Below are 17,848 nucleotides of genomic sequence, written 5' to 3'. Positions count from 1 at the left end.
CAAAAGTTGGTCAAGGCAAGCTTTCAATGGGCCGCACTCTGGGGCGAGGTTCTGCAGTCCGCAGGGGAGGGAGAGAGCGGGTAAGTCACGGGCCAGGGAAGTCGCACCCAAAGGGAGTACATGTGAGCTTTTTAAGGGGGGAGGGGTAAGGGATTGTGTCTGTCTGGGGTGATAACTGCCTAAGCCCTTATATGGGTTTTGGGTAACGTGCAGTTCAGGTTTCCTGCATAGGTCCTGTCTACCCCTGATGACATGCCCTTGGGTGATCTGCTGGTGGTGGGAAAGTTCTGAGGTGGGGGCAACAAGGTGGTCTGCTGCCATTTTGTTGATGTCTCCTGATCCCCCTTGATCCTGCGGCCCGACACTTTCTGTACAATTCCACCAGAGAATCTCCATTCATTTGACAACAGGATATTTAGGTATTTCTTGTATGAAACTGGGCTCTAAAATATGTCTTTGTTGCTTATGAATGAAGACTCATCTCACCATTTGCTGGAATAACAAGTTTGGATACAGGCTTTGGCAAACTAATAAACATGCTTACTTCTGAAATAATTTCTCATTTGTTCGATAACAAGTGAACTTGCTGGACTTGGATGATGTGCTCATAAAGGGAAATTTAACAAGATACTGATCATTTTTAAGCATGTTTGATTTATGGAGCTTGGAAATGCATACTGGTGCTTCTTCTTTGAAACCTGTAGAACCAACATCCCCCAGGAAAGAGTTATTTGCATTTTCTTAAGATTTTATTCATTTGTTCATGAGAGACGCAGAGACAGAGGCAGAGCACAGGCAGAGGAAGAAGCAGGCTACATGCAGGGACCCAGATGCAGGACTTGATCCCGGTACCCCAGGATCACAACTTGAACCAAAGGCAGATGCTCAGCCACTGAGCCATCCAGGCGCCCCAGTCATTTGCATTTGTAATCTGGGTAAATTAGGTGTCTTCTAGAAATTAAAATATATGCAGGCATTTTATTGGATTGTAGATGCAATATAACTTTGCAGTGGCTAGTTGACCATCTGGTGGGGAAATGGCAGAAAGAATTCCTGTGTAGTATGCAGTAGGTGCTCAACAACTAATCCCAAAAATTGTTTCAAAGGTCCTAATTTATTGTTCTTTTCTGACAGATCTTATTTTTTTTTACCATTGTCCCTAGAAAGATACAACTAAGATAAATACATGAGTAGAATGCTTTCTGTCTTCAGAAGAAATAGAAACACTTATTTAACACAATTCAATAGGCCGTAGATGATGAAGCTACACATTATAAACATTTAGATTTAAATTCACTTATGGTTTAAAGCAAAGAAACTGGTACTATTTTTTTTTTTTTTTTAAGACTAGAGAATTTTCAGATACTTGAAAACACACATTAGATGGTCCACTGTGAGACTTTAGGCAAATTACTTGATCTCTCTGGGAGTTATTACCTCATCTCAAAATGGGGCAAGAGAGACCTAATGCATAAAGTTATAATGAGGATTAAGTGAGTTAAAGTACATGAAATTCCTTGAACAATGGTCACTATATACATGTTTCTAATATCAATATTAAGATTTCTTAAAATATGGAGATCTCAAATGTTTTCTGTTCCCATCGTCTATACCAGAGCAGCATGGATAATAGTTCTAGAGAGTGATCCAGACTGTGAAAGAGTAATAGCAGAATTTTACTGAATAATATACTATTAAATGAGACCTCAACTTAGTCATCAAAAATTTAATTTTTTAAAGTCCAAGATGCTATGACAAACTAATCACCCTTGATAAGTGTCAAAACTTATGTAAGCAAGTTGGTGGCCATCTCACTAAATTAATACTGTGATACATATTTTGATGGAAAAAAGTTATTTTATAAACAGCAAGTATTTTATTGCAATATTCCAATGCTGGTATGATTTGGAGGTGCTCTTTGCTCCTACACAAAATGGCCAATGACGCTATGATTTTAGAATCGCTCTCTCTTCCTCCTCCCTTCTCCCAGGCTTCCCTTCTTCTTCTCTCTCTCTTTTTCTTCTCTCAATAGGACTAATACTGTCTAATGTTGTATCAGAGTGGGATTGTATTTCCAAAGACTTTCCTCAGTATATACTAGAGAATTGAAGAAGCATGCACACGACACTAGCTGGTCAAGTTTTAAAATAAATACTGTCAGTTTTATTCACAATTCCAAGTCAACATCCCATTCCTGGGGACATGAAGGGAACTCCATTTTTCCACTCTGAAGATGATGCACTCGGTGACTATTACTTCTACAGTTTTCTTATGAAGACTTAGTTCATGGCTCTGTTTTGGATGGGAGATTTTTGTGAATTTGCTTGTTGCTGGATATGTGGAGGAAAGAGCTTCTGGAGATTGGTTACATTTTTTAAAAAGATTTTATTTATTTATTCGTGAGAGACGCAGAGACATAGGCAGAAGAGGCAGGCTTCCTGTGGGGAGCCCCATGCAGGACTTGACCCGGGACTCTGGATCAAGCTCTGAGCCAAAGGCAGCATCAACCACTGAGCCACCCAGGCGTCCCTGGATATTGTTTATTTTTTTAATGCAAGTGAAAAATAAAAACAGTTCCCCAAATATGGAATCGTCAGAAGATTGGAAACTAGTATTGTCTCTTTACACCAGCAAAATTATGCTTGCCATGGATAGTCTGTTCCAATGAAGGCTTTTTTATTTGATAAAGTCATTGCTGAAGGTTCTGCCAAAATTTCCTGGGTGTTAAGCTTTAGGCAGCACAGCGGAGCAGTTAAGTGGGAGAAAAAAAAGACCCAAAACTCTGTAGAGATAACTCACAAGTAGGTGGAACAGGCCCCCAAAGGGCAACCAAGAGTGAGGAGAAGATTAGGAAGAAAATCTAGTTGTTTTCTGTCTGAGTTGTGCACCATCATGAAATGAAAAGGCTGTTGCTGGGAAACTTCTTTGTAAAAAGAGCTTTTAAGATCCAAGCTTAAGTTAGTAGTTTGTTTGTTTTGTCAACTGCTAGCTTTAGGAATGGTACACAGCCACATGGTGTTCCACTAAATAGTTCTTTTGCATGAATAAAATGGGGAAATAATCAGCCATTTCTTCCCTCAATAGGGCCTTTCAAAGGAGTGCTGGGTATAGTATCTTGTAACTTCTGAGTGCCAGTCACTGGAACTTTAAATCTGGGTTTGAAAGATGAACCCAAATTATTTTAATCCATGCAATCAATATAACGGAAGGGAAGTGGTTTTAATGTACAAGGGAATAAAGTTTAGACTTGAGTCCAAGACTTGCTAAAGTTTGATAGTTTGGGGGTTGGCAAGAGCAAATCTGAAGAGATATGAGTTGAAATGAATTAGAGCAAGTAAATGTTGCTTCAACCCCTGGAGGCCTGAGTCAGAGAGGTAACAGTTCCTTAGCATAAAATTCCGCATTTTCAGACCCTAATCTCCTTTCAAACCATTGATAGCGGTGATTTGTAACTAGGAAAACAGGCTATGAAAAAAAACAATCTTTAAAGGTTTTGTAAAGACAGGTAACATAAATGTGGGCATTAGAAAATATTTTGGGGGGAGTATTTTCTACTTGAAATGGCAACATAATTGTTTTAAAGATTTATTTATTTATTTATTTATTTATTTATTTATTTATTTATTTGAGACACAGAGAGAGGCAGAGACAGAAGCAGTCTCCATGTAGGGAGCCCAATGTGAGACTTGATCCCAGGACCCTGGGATCACACCCAGTGTTGAAAGCGGATGCTCAACCACTGAGCCACCCAGGTGCCCTGACAACAATAATTTAGCCTTTGAAATTCTTCTTCACTTTAACTTAAACTACTTGAACCCTGAATTGTCCTAATTAAAGTCTATCATTAACTTTGAACTCTCAAATTGGCATAAATAATCTGGCATAAAGTAATAGTTGATATTCTCACCCAGTCATATGATCACATCATTTCCTGAGATGTTTCTCATGAGAAACAAGAAGAGCTAAGGTAATCAAGTGATCTGTGTGATTTTTGGTAAGTCTATTATGCAACCTAAAGAAAAATCTACATCATTTTTTTTTAATTGGGAAAGAAAGTGAAAATTATTTTCTAGGTGCAGAAGGGATTCTAAAACCTGTGCAATTGGCAGAGGAGGCAGCATTAGGCATGCATGATGACTGAGGGAGGCTCGAGATTGTGAAAATACTGAAGTTGTGTGGGACCCAAGAAATTCAGAAAATGTCCCCCACCCCTGGCCCCTAGATAAGCAACAAGAAAAACTGCAGAGCACGCCCTTATTGGAATGAGGAACTAAAAGCTTCAGAAACTCCCCCACCCTTGCCTCCATATCAGAATGAAGAAATTCCTCCACCCCTTCTGAAAATCCCCTAGACCAGCCCATAAAAACCCAGCTGTAACCCACCTCGGGGTCCAAGTCCCTGCTCCGCTGTGTCAGGTGTACTCGGACCCAAGCTCGAGCTTGTTAATAAACCCTAGTGTGCTTGCATCAGTGTCGGCTCCTCGGTGGTTTCTCGGATTTGCAATCGTGGGCACAACATTTGGGGGCTCGTCCGGGATCCGAGAGACCCCAGGACCCCACCCAGAGGGTACCAAGCCTGGTGAGTATTCAACTTTTTCTACCTATTGCGTGCATATTTTCTGAGAGCTCCATGCTGTGTTTCTACCTGTAGGAATTCCAAACTGTATTGGGTCGACATTGGTTTAGGTGGACGCTCTGGCGGGCATGGACCAGGGGTCTTGGGAGACATCCCTTGCCCCCACGGGGAGGACGGGGTCCTCGTCTGTAAGGAGGGCCAACTGTCCTTACGGACAACCAGCCCTTCGGTTTACTTTCTGCTTTGTGTCCACGGCCGCAGTGGACTGTTACTGTGCCTTTGTTAACTGTCATAACTGTCTGTGCCTTGGTGTGGATTGGGGACATAATAGGGGAGACACAAACCACCCCTCTGTCCCTTATGCTCTCCCACTTCTCCGACGTTAGGGAAAGAGCTCATAATCTGAGCACAGACAAACGGAGAGGAAAATTTCAAACTTGCTGCATGTCAGAACGGCCAACTTTGATGTGGGATGGCCCCAAGAAGGAACTTTCCACCTACCTATTATCTTACAGGTTAAGGCCGTGATCTTCAGGGACAAACCAAGGGCCACTCTGACCAGGTGCCCTACATCCTGGCCTGGCAGGACATGATGGAGAATACCCCCTCCTTGGCTAAAACCATTTTTACCCCCCAAAGCAGGACCTACCAAGATTCTAGCCCTGCGAAAAGCCGAGAAGGAGACAGACTCTAAGACCAAAGCGCCCCTTTATCCAGTCTTGCAGGATTCCTCCCCAGAGGACCTGATTTTCCCACCGCCCAACCCGACACCTACTCACCCTTCCCCCCACCCCCAGGTACCAGGGGCTGCAGAAGGGTCGCCACCCCTCCCTGACGAGGGAGTCCCTGTGGGCGGCCAGCAGTGGGGACACAGGGACAGACCCACCGGGCGGCCCCACCTCCTTATGCAGGACGGCCACTCCACCGCCCTTCCCCTCCGCACCTTGGGACCTCCGACGAGACTGGCAGACAGCTAATGTTATATCGGCCATTCTCCACCAGTGACTTATATAATTGGAAAACCCAAAATGCAAAGTTCTCTGATAATCCGAGGTATCTAATTGGACTTTTAGATACTGTCCTCTTTACCCACCAGCCTACTTGGGATGACTGCCAACAGCTCTTGCAGGTTCTCTTCACCACCGAAGAGAGGGAACGAATTCAGGTGGAAGCCTGGAAGTCTGTCCCGGGAGAGGACAGACATCAGACTCAAAATCCAGACCTCAAATGCTGCCTTCCCCTTATCCCGCCCCACCTGGGACCACAACTTGGCTGAAGGTAAGGAGAGACTCCGGGTCCACCACTAGACTCTAATGGCAGGTCTCCAGGCTGCTGCATGCAAGCCGACCAATCTGGCCAAGGTGTATGAGGTAAGACAGGGTAAGGATGAGAGTCCAGCAGCCTTCTTAGAGAGTCATAGAGGCTTTTAGGCAGTACACCCCTATGAACCCAGAAGCCCCAGAAACGAAGGCCGCAATTATCATGGCTTTTGTTAACCAGGCCACTCCAGACATCAAAAGAAAATTGCAAAGAGTAGAGACTAGGAGAGAAGAGCCTGCAGGACTTAGTAATAGTAGTAGAAAGAGTTTATAATAATAAAGAAAGTCTGGAAGCACAACAAAAACTAAGTGACTGGCAGACCCGAAACCTGGCCAAGATCCTGCTGGCTGTAACCATGGATGACCCACAGGAAAAACGGAGGCACCTCAAGAAGCTGGCTTCAGGGACAGGTAAGGAGGATGGCCCTGGTCCCTGTTGGGAGCGCCCTAAACTGAACAAAAACCCATGTGCTCATTGCAAGGAAGAGAGTCACTGGATGAAAGACTGCCCTAACAAAAGACCTAAGGCCCCTGCCAAGATCTTGGAAATGGAGGACCTGGACGACTAGAGGAGTCAGTTCAGCACCCCTTCCAGAGCCCAGGGTAACTCTCAGCGTGGAGGGGCAACCTGTTGAATTCCTGTGGATATTCAGTGTTGTGGAGCACAACACTCGCTTTTATTACAACCCTAAGGGAAATTGGCAAGCAAGACTTCATGGGTGCAAGGGGCCATGGGCACCAAACAGTACTCATGGACTACCCAAAGAACTGTGGATCTCGGCATGGGCCAGGTATCCCACTCCTTCATGGTCATCCCTGAGTGTCCCTACCTGTTGTTAGGTCGGGACTTGCCCACCAAGATGGGGGCATAAATTTGCTTCCACCCCGAAGTGGCAAAAATCCTAGATAAGGAGGGGCACCCGATTCAGGTGCTTGTCCTGAGTTTAGAAGATGAATATCGTCTCCACCAAATGCCCTCAGCCCCAATGACTGACATTGACCATTGACTGCAGGAATTTCCCCAAGCATGGGCAGAAACTGGGGGAATTGGGCTCGCCCAGCACCTACCAGCCATATATATAGAGCTAAAGCCGGGGCAGACCCAGTCAGGGTCCTCCAATACCCCATGCCTCTTGTAGCGCATACAGGAATCACACCCCACATCTGGCAACTACTGGACTAGGGCATATTGAGGTCTTGCCAATCGGCATGGAACACTCCCTTGCTGCCGGTGTGGAAACCGTACTCTGAACGACTACAGGCCAGTCCAGGACTTAAGGGAAGTCAACTGGCAAGTAGAGGATATGCACCCTACAGTCCCAAACCCATACACCCTCCTCTCCACCCTGCCTCCAGACAAAACTTGGTATATGGTATCAGATTTAAAAGATGCCTTTTGCAGCCTGCCTTTAGCACCCAAGAGCCAAGACCTTTTTGCCTTTGAATGGACGAACCCCCAAGAAAGGCATCAATGGCCAGCTCACCTGGACTCGACTACCACAAGGATTCAAAAATTCACCAACCATCTTCGATGAGGCCTTACATGAAGACTTGGGTGAGTTCCGTTCCAAGCACCCTCATTTGACTTTATTGCAATATGTAGATGATATCCTGTTGGCAGCGGAGGACCAGGACACATACCTGCGAGGCACTAGGGACTTGCTCCAGACAATAGTGGCTCTAGGATACCGGGCCTCAGCTAAAAAAGCCCAGATCTGCAGAGCAGAGGTGAGCTACCTTGGGTACAAATGAAAGGATGGACAAAGATGGTTGATGGATGCAAGGAAGGAAACCATCCTAAGGATCCCACAGCCGCAAATAGTCTGCCAGGTACGTGAATTCGATTATGGATTCCGGGTTTTGCCGAGATGGCCAGACCCCTCTCTGAGGCCACCAGGTACCAGCAAAATTTTGAATGGACAGAGGCCACGAACAGAGCCTTTCATGACCTTAAACAGGCCTTGCTGTCTTCCCCGGCTCTTGGGCTGCCTGACCTAGCCAAGACCTTCTACCTGTATGTGGACAAGAAAGACAGGGTGGCAAAAGGGGTCCTTGTCCAGTATATAGGTCCCTGGAAGAGACCTATAGCCTATCTCTCCAAAAAGCTGGACATTGTGGCTGCAGGATGGCCTCCATGCTTAAAATGATTGCTGCGGTAGCCCCTATGGTCAAGGACATGGACAAGCTGGCCATGGAGCAAGAACTGCATGTTACCACCCCACGTGCTATTGAAGGGGTACTCAAACAGCCTCCAGACCGCTGGATCAGCAATGCCCGTCTGACCCATTATCAGAGCCTACTGCTAAACCCCACCAGAATTTTATTCAAGCCACCGACAACCCTGAATCTGGCAATGCTGCTCCCTAACACAGTCTGCCCCCCGCCCCCTGCATGACTGTCAAGAAATTTTGGCACAGGTGCATGGGATCAGAGCTGATCTCCAGGACCAGCTACTGCCGAGAGTGGATGCCACCTGGTAGACGGAAGGCAGCAGTTTTGTCCGAGAAGGAATCAGATATGCGGGGACAGCCATAACCACAGAAATGGAGACCATCTGAGCAGAGCCATTGGAAGCCAGAACATTGGCTCAATGGGCAGAACTGATTGCACTGGCCAAGGCGCTAACCATGGGAGAAGGTAAATGAATAAACATTTACACTGACAGCAGGTATGCCTTCGCCATGGCTCATATCCACAGAGCCCTTTACAGAGAGAGAGGGCTTCTGACAGAAGAAGGAAAGACCATTAAAAACAAAACAGAGATCCTTGAACTCCTGAGGGCCCTCTGGCTGCCCAAGGCCCTAGCCATCATCCATTGTCCGGGACACCAAAAGGCAGATACACCAGTAGCTAGGGGAAAATGGCTAGCTGATTAAAAAGCAAAGGAGGTGGCCCTTTCAGTGACCCAAGTCTTAACAATCACGCTACCTGATCTGGGGGCACCGACCCTGCCAGACACCCCCAACTATACTGATGCTGACTTACACTGGATCAAACGCTTGACTATGACCCAATGCTTGTGTGACTGGTGGAGGGCCACAGACTCTAGCATCATCCTGCCAGAGGAACTAGGACGACAAGTCCTATCCAAAATGCATTGGAGTACTCATAAGGGAACAAGGAAGATGGAAGACCTCATAAGACATGCAAAGATCACTATTAAAGACTCTCATGCAAAGATTGAGCAGATTGTGGCGAGCTGCCACACATGCCAGTTAACTAATACCACCACCCATGGATCTAACCCGGGCACCCGGCTCCGAGGGGGCCGCCCAGGAGCCTACTGGGAAGTGGACTTCACTGAGGTAAAACCTGGAAAATACGGATATAGGTATTTACTAGTGTTTGTAGATACTTTTTGAAGATGGACAGAGGCATTTCCCACCAAACATGAAACAGCACAGACCGTGACCAAGAAACTGCTGGAAGACATCTTACTGAGGTATGGTTTTCCTGTTAAGATTGGATCAGACAACGGTACCAGGATTCATCTCTAAGAGCCCATGAGCAGGTATGGCCTAAGCTGAGGGCCTTCTACGAGACTGGGCCACCCCCTGAAACCCATTGATATCGACAAGGAGATTGGGTGTACATGTGGAGACATCAACAGCAGACACTCCAACCTCCCTGGAAAGGACCCTACATTGTGATCCTGACTACGCCCACCACTCTCAAGGTCGACAGAATAACTCCCTGGGTCCACTACATCCACGTCCGGCCAGCTGATCTACACGCCGTCCTCAAGGACTTTGTTCCGGAATGGAAGAGTCAACCCGACAAGAACAATCCCCTAAAGCTAAGACTGTGTCATTCCCATTTACCTCACTAATATTACTTGTGCTGTATCCCCTTGCAACTGAAATCAACCCCCACCAACCATTTAATCTAACTTGGCAAATCCTCACCCCAAGTTCTATGGAGATAATAACCCAGCTGTCAGGGATACACCCTAGGGGGACCTGGTGGCCTAATCTGACCTTTGACTTATGCGACCCCAAACTCTTTTGGGCCCCTCAATGCCCCTCGGCTCTCCATGGCCAGGTACCCGGGTGTGTCGGTAAGTCCATGCTACCTGCTTTTACACGTGCCCAGCCCCCTCTCTGTCTGACCACAATAAGGTCTCTGAATGTTGTGGCTGGACGGATTGCTTCTGTAAAACATGGGGTTGCAAACAAACTGGAACATGCCATTGGCTGTCACAGAATCCAGCTGGCCTTATAAAAATCCAATGAAACACCACTGGCCCCACATGCTTGGGCACTGGGAATTCGGACCCCTATCTCTGACCCAGTCACCATTTCCGTTACAGAGGCCAGAAAACAGGATACAAACTAGGGGGTAGGACTTCTGTGGGGGCTCCGACTTTACCAAAGTGGGTATGATTGGGAAGTCCTATTCATGATCAGACAACTTGAGAGGCCACAAGGACAAATCCAAGGAATAGGCCCCACCCCTGTGCTAGTGCCTCCTCAATCTCAGGCAACATCTACAACACCCCCTTTGAATTTTTCCCAAAACTCCTCTGGTTGGGGCACACCAGTCCCGACTTGCCTCCCCCTTGACCCTTCTCAACACCCTCTTTGGGCCTTGATGTCCCAGGCTTACAAATTCCTCAACACAACTAAACCCAATCATACCCGATCCTGCTGGCTGTGCTATGACATCTGGCCCCCCTTCTATGAAGGAATTGCAATAATGGGTCAATATAACACAACCACGGACCCTCATGCTTGCAGATGGAACCAAGAGCCTGGTAGTAAAGGCCTCACCTTACAATCTGTGTCAGGCCAGGGGCTCTGCATAGGCACTCCTCCACACCACAATCAGATTCTGTGCAATGTTACACAGCCTATAAACAGTACCGGGTATCATCTACTGCCCCAAGACAGTTGGTGGGCCTGTTCCGAGGGATTAACTCCTTGTGCTCACGGACAGGTTATAAACAGAACTGGGGCTTCTGTGTGCTGGCTCAACTACTCCCTAGAATCATCTACCATTCAGATGAGCAGGTACTTCAATGGATGGACCCGGGTACCCACGGGTGAAATAAATGAGAGCCCATCTCTGCTGTCACCATCGCCACCCTACTAGGAATTGGTTTGGCTGGTGCAGGAACAGGTATTGCCTCACTGGCCACCCAGGCTTCCCACTACAGTTGCCTTAGGGCTGCCATTGATGTAGACATAGAGCACATAGAAGCCTCCATTTCCCACCTCCAAGACATCCTAACATCCTTATCTGAAGCGGTGCTCCAAAACAGGAGGGGGTTAGACCTAATTTTTCTAGAGCAAGGGGGAATCTGTGCTGCCCTGAACAAAGAGTGCTGTTCCTACACTGACCACTCAGGGATATAATGGCAAAGGTCAGGGAAGGACTGGCCAGGCGAAAAAGAGAGCGAGAGCAGCAACAGGGGTGGTTCGAATCCCGGTTCAATCATTCTGCCTGGCTAACTACCTTGTCTTCCCTAGCCAGCTCCCTCATCCTCCTCCTCCGTCTGACATTTGGACCCTGCCTCATTAATAGACTAATGGGTTTTCTCAGGGACCAGGTTAACACCGTTCAACTCATGGTGCTAAGGCAACAATACCAACCACTGAACTTTCAGGACCCATGATTGGGTCCTGCATTAGGTTCCTCTGAGAAATGGGGGAATGTGGGGACCCAAGAAATTCAGAAAATGTCCCCCACCCCCGGCCAGATAAGCAACAAGAAAAACTGCAGAGCATAACCTTATTGGAATGAGGAACTAAAAGCTTCAGAAACTCCCCCACCCTTTCCTCCATATCAGAATGAAGAAATTCCTCCACCCCTTCTGAAAATCCCCTAGACCAGCCCATAAAAACCCAGCTGTAACCCACCTTGGGGGCCAAGTCCCTGCTCCACTGTGTCAGGTATACTTGGACCCAAGCTCGAGCTTGCTAATAAACCCTTGTGTGCTTGCATCGGTGTTGACTCCTTGGTGGTTTCTTGGATTCGCAATCTTGGGCGCAACAGTTGCACCAAGTTGTTCAAATGTCAGCAGCTGGTCTCCCTCTCACCTGGAGGCCTGATAGAGCACTTATGGCAAGTACTGACTTTCTTAACTTGGACAATTGTCCTCAGCATTCTGATTGATAAAGATGCATTGGATATCTCCATGCACAAAGTCCTTTGGGAAACATAAAGGGAACTAGGCCATATTAGATTACTCAGGTGGGTGCAGTTAGTTGAGGGGAAAAGACCTATTTACGTGAATAATAACTCTAAAACAATATGGCATGCACTTGTTCAATTCATAAGGACAGGAAGTACCATTAATGTTGGGGAAGAAACTCCAGCTCATGTAGCAATGTGCCTGGAACACTTCTCTACCATGAGATAAAAAGCCCTCACTGTCTGGGGGAGCTTATGGCCTTGTAAGGGAGTATGTTTCTCTGTTCTATGCTCTTTTGTTCTGCGTAAGCCTCTGCATCAGTGGCCCCCAAGCATGTCCCCACCTTGGAGTGTTTCAGACCCCACAGGAAGAGGGGAGGGGTCTTTCTACAGCAGCAGGCTGTGGGAGGTGTGCTCAGCTAGGGAGTGGATCCACTGGCCCCAGGGGAGTAACACAATGCAAGGTGCTGGCTCTGTGTGCTCTCTCTCTTCTGCTCTAAGTAAATGCTGGCTCACCTGAATGAACTTGGTACAGATGTCTCTTCTCAGCGACCTCAAATCCTGGTCTCTTGTCTGTGCGGCTTTTACCTGCCTTTTAACCCTGGCAGCATCATGTTACATTCTCTCTTGGCACCGCAGGACCACCCTGTAAGCAGCAGAGCAATTAGAGTCAGGTAGTTTGAAAGGTTAGCTTTCAGTGTTGATGGTCTAGAGAGATACACCTAGGAAGCAGGATTTGAGATAGACGTTGAGAATGGGTTGGATTTCGGTAAGGAGTCAGAGGCCCTCCAGTGATGTGTTTGGCATATAGAAATATATAGAGAATGGAAATCAAAGAATGCTCAGAATTTGGTGTAGAGAGGTTATGTAGGAAAACAGTGTGGGTCAAAAAGTTGGAAAAGTAGATCAGAGCTGAGATGGTGACAGTGGAGCAAGCTTGAAATCTATCCCTCCCTCAGTAAATTACAATAGAGAAAACATATCAGAAGATAGATGCTTATTATGACCTAAAAGTTTCAGGGGGCATGTATGTTGAGATGTGGGAATGGAGAAAGCTCCCCAGGATGGATGCTGATGCACACTCTAGTGATATTGAAAATATCTGCCCGTTGGTACAGCATGGGCCTTGACCCATCAGAGTGGGGGCAAATAAGAGGAATGTTAGTTCTGTCTCAGCCTTTGATAAGGCAGTGGGAGTGCATTTAGGTCTTTTGAACTACAGAATGAGGCAATCAGTATGCTTCTTAGAAAAAACTGATAAACCACAGTGAAAGGATGGAAATGAAAAAGGCATGCACTCCAGTTTGCCTGATTTTTGCAACCATAATGTGTTCCGAGACTCAATTAGAATTATAGCAGCTGGAATATAAATGAAGGGAGATATGTGAATAGATTTGGAAGATGCATTAGTGTTAGATAAGGAGACAAAATTCTTTCTGAGGATTGGAGTTGACTTGCATGGAAAACCCATGATGCCCCTAGGGGAAAGAGCAATTGGGTTTTAGATATGTTCAGGTAAAAGAAAGAAGAGTTGAGACATAATGTTAGAATTGGATTTGAATCTTGGTTCAGCCTTGTTCTAACAGTCCTCTTTGACATGTGATTAGATCAATGCAGTTTTTTCATCTGTAGAATGGAAGTACAGTAATATGTCTCCTATAGAGCTGTGAGGTTGTATTAGAGTTCTCCAGAAAAACATAATCAATAGAGTGTATCTATCTATCTATCTATCTATCTATCTATCTATCTATCTATCTATCTATCTATCATCTATTACATAACACTGTGGGATAGAGAATGAGAGAGATTTATTATAGTGAATTGGTTCATGTGATTATTGAGGCTGACAAGCCCCAAATCTGCAGTATTAAGCTGGAGACCCAACAGAGTCGATATATAGTTATATCTGAGTTCAAAGGCTCAAGAATCAAGAGGGCATATGATGTAAGTTCTGATCCATAAGTCTTCAAGCTGAAGATCCAAGAATCAACTTTTCAGCTCAAATCTAGGCAGAGAAAAAACAAAAACCCCCACAATGTTCCAGCCTAAAACAGTCAGGCAGGGGAAATTCCTTTTTAGCTGGGGAAGATCAACCTTTTTGTTCAATTCAGTCTTCAACTGATTGGATGAGGCCCACTCACTCCGGGGAGAGCAAACTGCCTCACTCAGGCTAGTGATTCAAATGTAAATCCCATCTAGAAACATGTCTAGAAATACACAGACATACCTAGAATAATATTAGAAACATATCTGGGCATCCCATAGGACAGTCAAGTTGACACCTAAAATTACACACAGAGTAATTAATCACAGAGGCCAAGTAATCTAAAAAAGCTCAGTGAACTGTACTGTATAGGCTGCATGTAGCAGATACTCAGGAGAGGTCTTTAATCGAGGTTGGTAATAATTATGGCAGCTGCAAGACAAAGATCCTGCAATATCTAATGGTAGATTTAAGGTTTGAGAGTGAAGCATTTTGAGTCATTTCATCACATGGAGATGTTAGATTCATAAAATTAAAATAACAATACTTTTAAAAATGAGTGCAAAATCATTTTGCTGAATAAGAAAAGGAAGCACAGAGTAAAAGAGTGAATGGATCTTTATTGAAGTTTCAAGAGTCAAGGGAAGGTCAGGAGTGCTGTAAAAGAATGCAGGATGAAGAAAGGGCCTATATTTGGAAATTAGTTATCATTGGTGACCTTTGAGAGTTCAATTTCATCTGACTTAGAAAGTGATTTTGAAATGCTGCCAAGATCAAGAGGCAGTCAAATATCAGGTGTATTCCCACTAATCTCCATTCTTAGTAGAGAGATTTACAATGGGTATTGTATTAATTTCCACAGATGGGGTGACTTACCCAGCAGACCTTTATTGTCTCCCAGTCCAGAGGCCAAAGGGCTGAGATTAAGGTGTGGGTAGGGTTGGTGCCTTCTGAGAGCTCTGAGGGGACGCCATTCCATGCAACTCCCCAAGCAGCTACTCCTGGTCTGGTGCCAGAGGTTGGACTTCTCTAGAGAGATTTTGCTTCCTCTGTTTTCACATCACTATCCTTCAGTAACTGGGGCTCTTTCTGTAAGGACACCAGTCATGCAGGGTCAGGGACCTGTCCTAGTACCGCACAACCTCTACAATGTCATCTTAGCTGGCTGTGTGTGCAACCACCCCGATTGCATAAAGGTCCAGTAACATGTTGAGGACACATGCCAAAAATAGTGTGAAAATTCTGGAGAGGTCTTAATAATGTTGTCTATCTGCATTTCAAAATATTCTTTTTTTTTTTTTTTAAGATTTTATTTATGAGAGAAAGAAAGAGAGAGGCAGAGACACAGGCAGAGACATAGGACACAGGCAGAGGGAGAAGCAGGCTCCATGCAGGGAGCCTGGTGCAGGACTTGATTCCAAGACACCAGGATCACAACCTGAGCCAAAGGCAGACGTTCAAACACTAAACCACCCAGTTGTCTTGCAGGGCTTCATATCAGTCATGGATATTTCAGCCGAAATGACTGTTGGGAGCTATACATTTAGCAACATCCTTCTCCCCAACAATGTCCAGAATTTACTAGAGTCCAAAAATTACTAGAATGGGCTTGGTTGTCATTTAATGAGAATAGATTAACTTATAGTCCCTACATAGACAATCAGCTCATAAACATCATCTAAAGAAAAGGGTGGGCCCGACTCCTTCTTTCTTACTTTGATAGGCTCCCTTTTATAACATTTCTCTCACTCAAGCCCTCTGTGGGTGTATGTTGTGGCTTGGTTTTATTTATGTATAATTATTCAGAGTGGGGAACAAGGGAGGCAGAACTGGCGGAGTTATGCCTTCAAGTGCCCCATGCTCCCTGAGGAGACTCCATTCCCAACTAAGGATTTCTATATCGTCACCTCCTCTAGAACTTCAGAGTACTTCTCCCCCTAAGGGTTTATGGCAGCCTGACCTCTCCCTTGCAGGTCACAGAACCAGACGCTGAAGATATGAACCGAGCTTCAGAAGTAATACGTGCTTGGCAGATAAAACAAACGTAGTCACTGTGAAACTCATATCTGGGCAAAGAGATATGCTTAAGCAAAATACAAGCTCTTTCTGTTGTTATTCAGTAATTGGAAAATAAAAGAAATGTAAAGAGGATAGACATGATTCTAAAAGAACCTTTAAACCAATATGCAAGAATGTCTGCTGTAAGTTTCTGTGGTTTCACGTGAAACTCAATTCAGGAATTCAATTTCCAGCCTTTCCACCATAAGCATCAATAACTTACATAATAATAGACTCAACTATTAGTAATAAACTGTTTGAAGTACATCTTCTCCCACTTTATGGAGGCACTGACCTTTGCCAGACTGAGAAGAATTTAAACAGTTTGCCCCTGTCCCTTCCTCAGACTCAGTATTATGGACAACTATGCACAATTTAACATACCCTCCATCTGAAGTCCATTCTCTACTCTGCCGACACAGTATTCAATTTCTTGGTAATGCATAGAAACCGCTTTATTCTGCATGGTTGGAAGTTGCTATTTTATGTTTGGAAATGTATTATGTGTCAAGAAGAGTGTGAATAATAAATATCTGTATTGCTGGCCAACTGGTATTCAGATGCTCTAACATCTGAGCAAATATCGTGAGCATGGGGACTGATTTCTCAAAAACATCGCTAAATCCAAAATTAACACCTCTGTGGCTGTCAAATGAAGCCCTCTGGACTATTCATCACCTCTGTGTTTTTCTTCTAACTAGACTTCCGTTCCAAGAAAATCGGCAGGTAGCAAACAACTGCAGTGGGCATTCCAGTAACAGATCGCTGTTTGTCCTGATTTAGAAGCAAGATCACACCTATATCTGTTTAGGAAAAAGGCTTCCAATAGTTTAGTATTAAATAGGGAAAACTAGGAGACATGCTGAATAGGAAGGTGGCATTCTGTAAATGAAAGTGGATATCCAGGGGTTCGCTGGAAAATGCATAGAATTTTGGAGCTAGAGACCCTCAGAGGATTTTAGGTCCAGACATCCTTATATTACAGGTGAGATCATCAAAAGAACTCACACCTAGAAATAGAAATTAAGAAACTGCTTAACAGAGTTTGGAAGAGTGATTTTGCTCTTGGGGTGTGTGTGTGTGTATGTGTGTGTGTGTGTGTGTAAAATACCTTTATTGAGATCTGATCCACATTCCATACAATTCATCCATTGTAAGTGTACAGTTCAATGTCTTTTCTGTATATTTACCAATAGTGTGCCACCATTACCACAGCCGATTTTAGAATGTTTTTATTCCTAGTCCCATAAGCAACCCTCCCCCATTTCCTTCTGTTGCATAGTGGGAGCTGTTTCAAAGATGCAGCTTTGAGAGAGTAAGGTGTTGTTGAGACTGTTTATATTGAATATGCGACTGGACCCCAGCAAGGCGTCTATATACACTTTGCTGATTCTGGTGGGCAGGTACAGAGATCTACTTATTTTGCAGCTGCTCAAAATAAGCCGTGTAAGTTCCCTTGCTTGTTAAATCTGCCACCTGCCAATCTAGAGTGGCCCGATTCTCCCTCTGGTCTCTTCTTGTCCTCTCTGTAAAGGAATACATTTGTTTGCAAACCAACAGTTGAGGATAGCAAATGGTATCTTAGAGTGGTCTTGATTTGCATTTCCCTAATTACTAATATTGACCATATTTTCATGTATTTATCAGTCATTTGCATTATCAGGACACTTGGGTGGCTCAGTGGTTGAATGTCTGCCTTCAGCTCAGGCTGTGATCCCAGCCCAGGGATTGAGTCCTGTATCAGGCTCCCTGTAAGGAGCCTGCTTCTCCCTCTGTTATG

At 45.1% G+C, this 17,848-nt stretch overlaps 1 long non-coding RNA gene across 2 annotated transcripts in view; it reads left to right on the top strand.

Moving 5' to 3' along the window:
• The window catches only part of LOC111091706, an 86,127-nt gene that overhangs the window by 39,743 nt on the left and 28,536 nt on the right, over positions 1-17,848 (top strand). Inside the window, exons 1-2 of one of the 2 annotated variants that reach the window (XR_005376560.1) lie at positions 4,412-4,578; positions 5,672-5,853. The exons of the other annotated variant lie outside the window; for it this stretch is intronic. This is a non-coding gene — a long non-coding RNA (uncharacterized LOC111091706). Of the gene's footprint in view, positions 1-4,411; positions 4,579-5,671; positions 5,854-17,848 lie in introns of those variants that run through there. 2 annotated transcript variants of the gene reach the window in all.

The sequence above is a fragment of the Canis lupus genome, chromosome 22, assembly GCF_011100685.1.
Source record: "Canis lupus familiaris isolate Mischka breed German Shepherd chromosome 22, alternate assembly UU_Cfam_GSD_1.0, whole genome shotgun sequence".
In the NCBI taxonomy this organism is placed as follows: Eukaryota; Metazoa; Chordata; class Mammalia; order Carnivora; family Canidae; genus Canis; species Canis lupus.
This window is presented reverse-complemented; position numbering and strand designations above follow the sequence as displayed.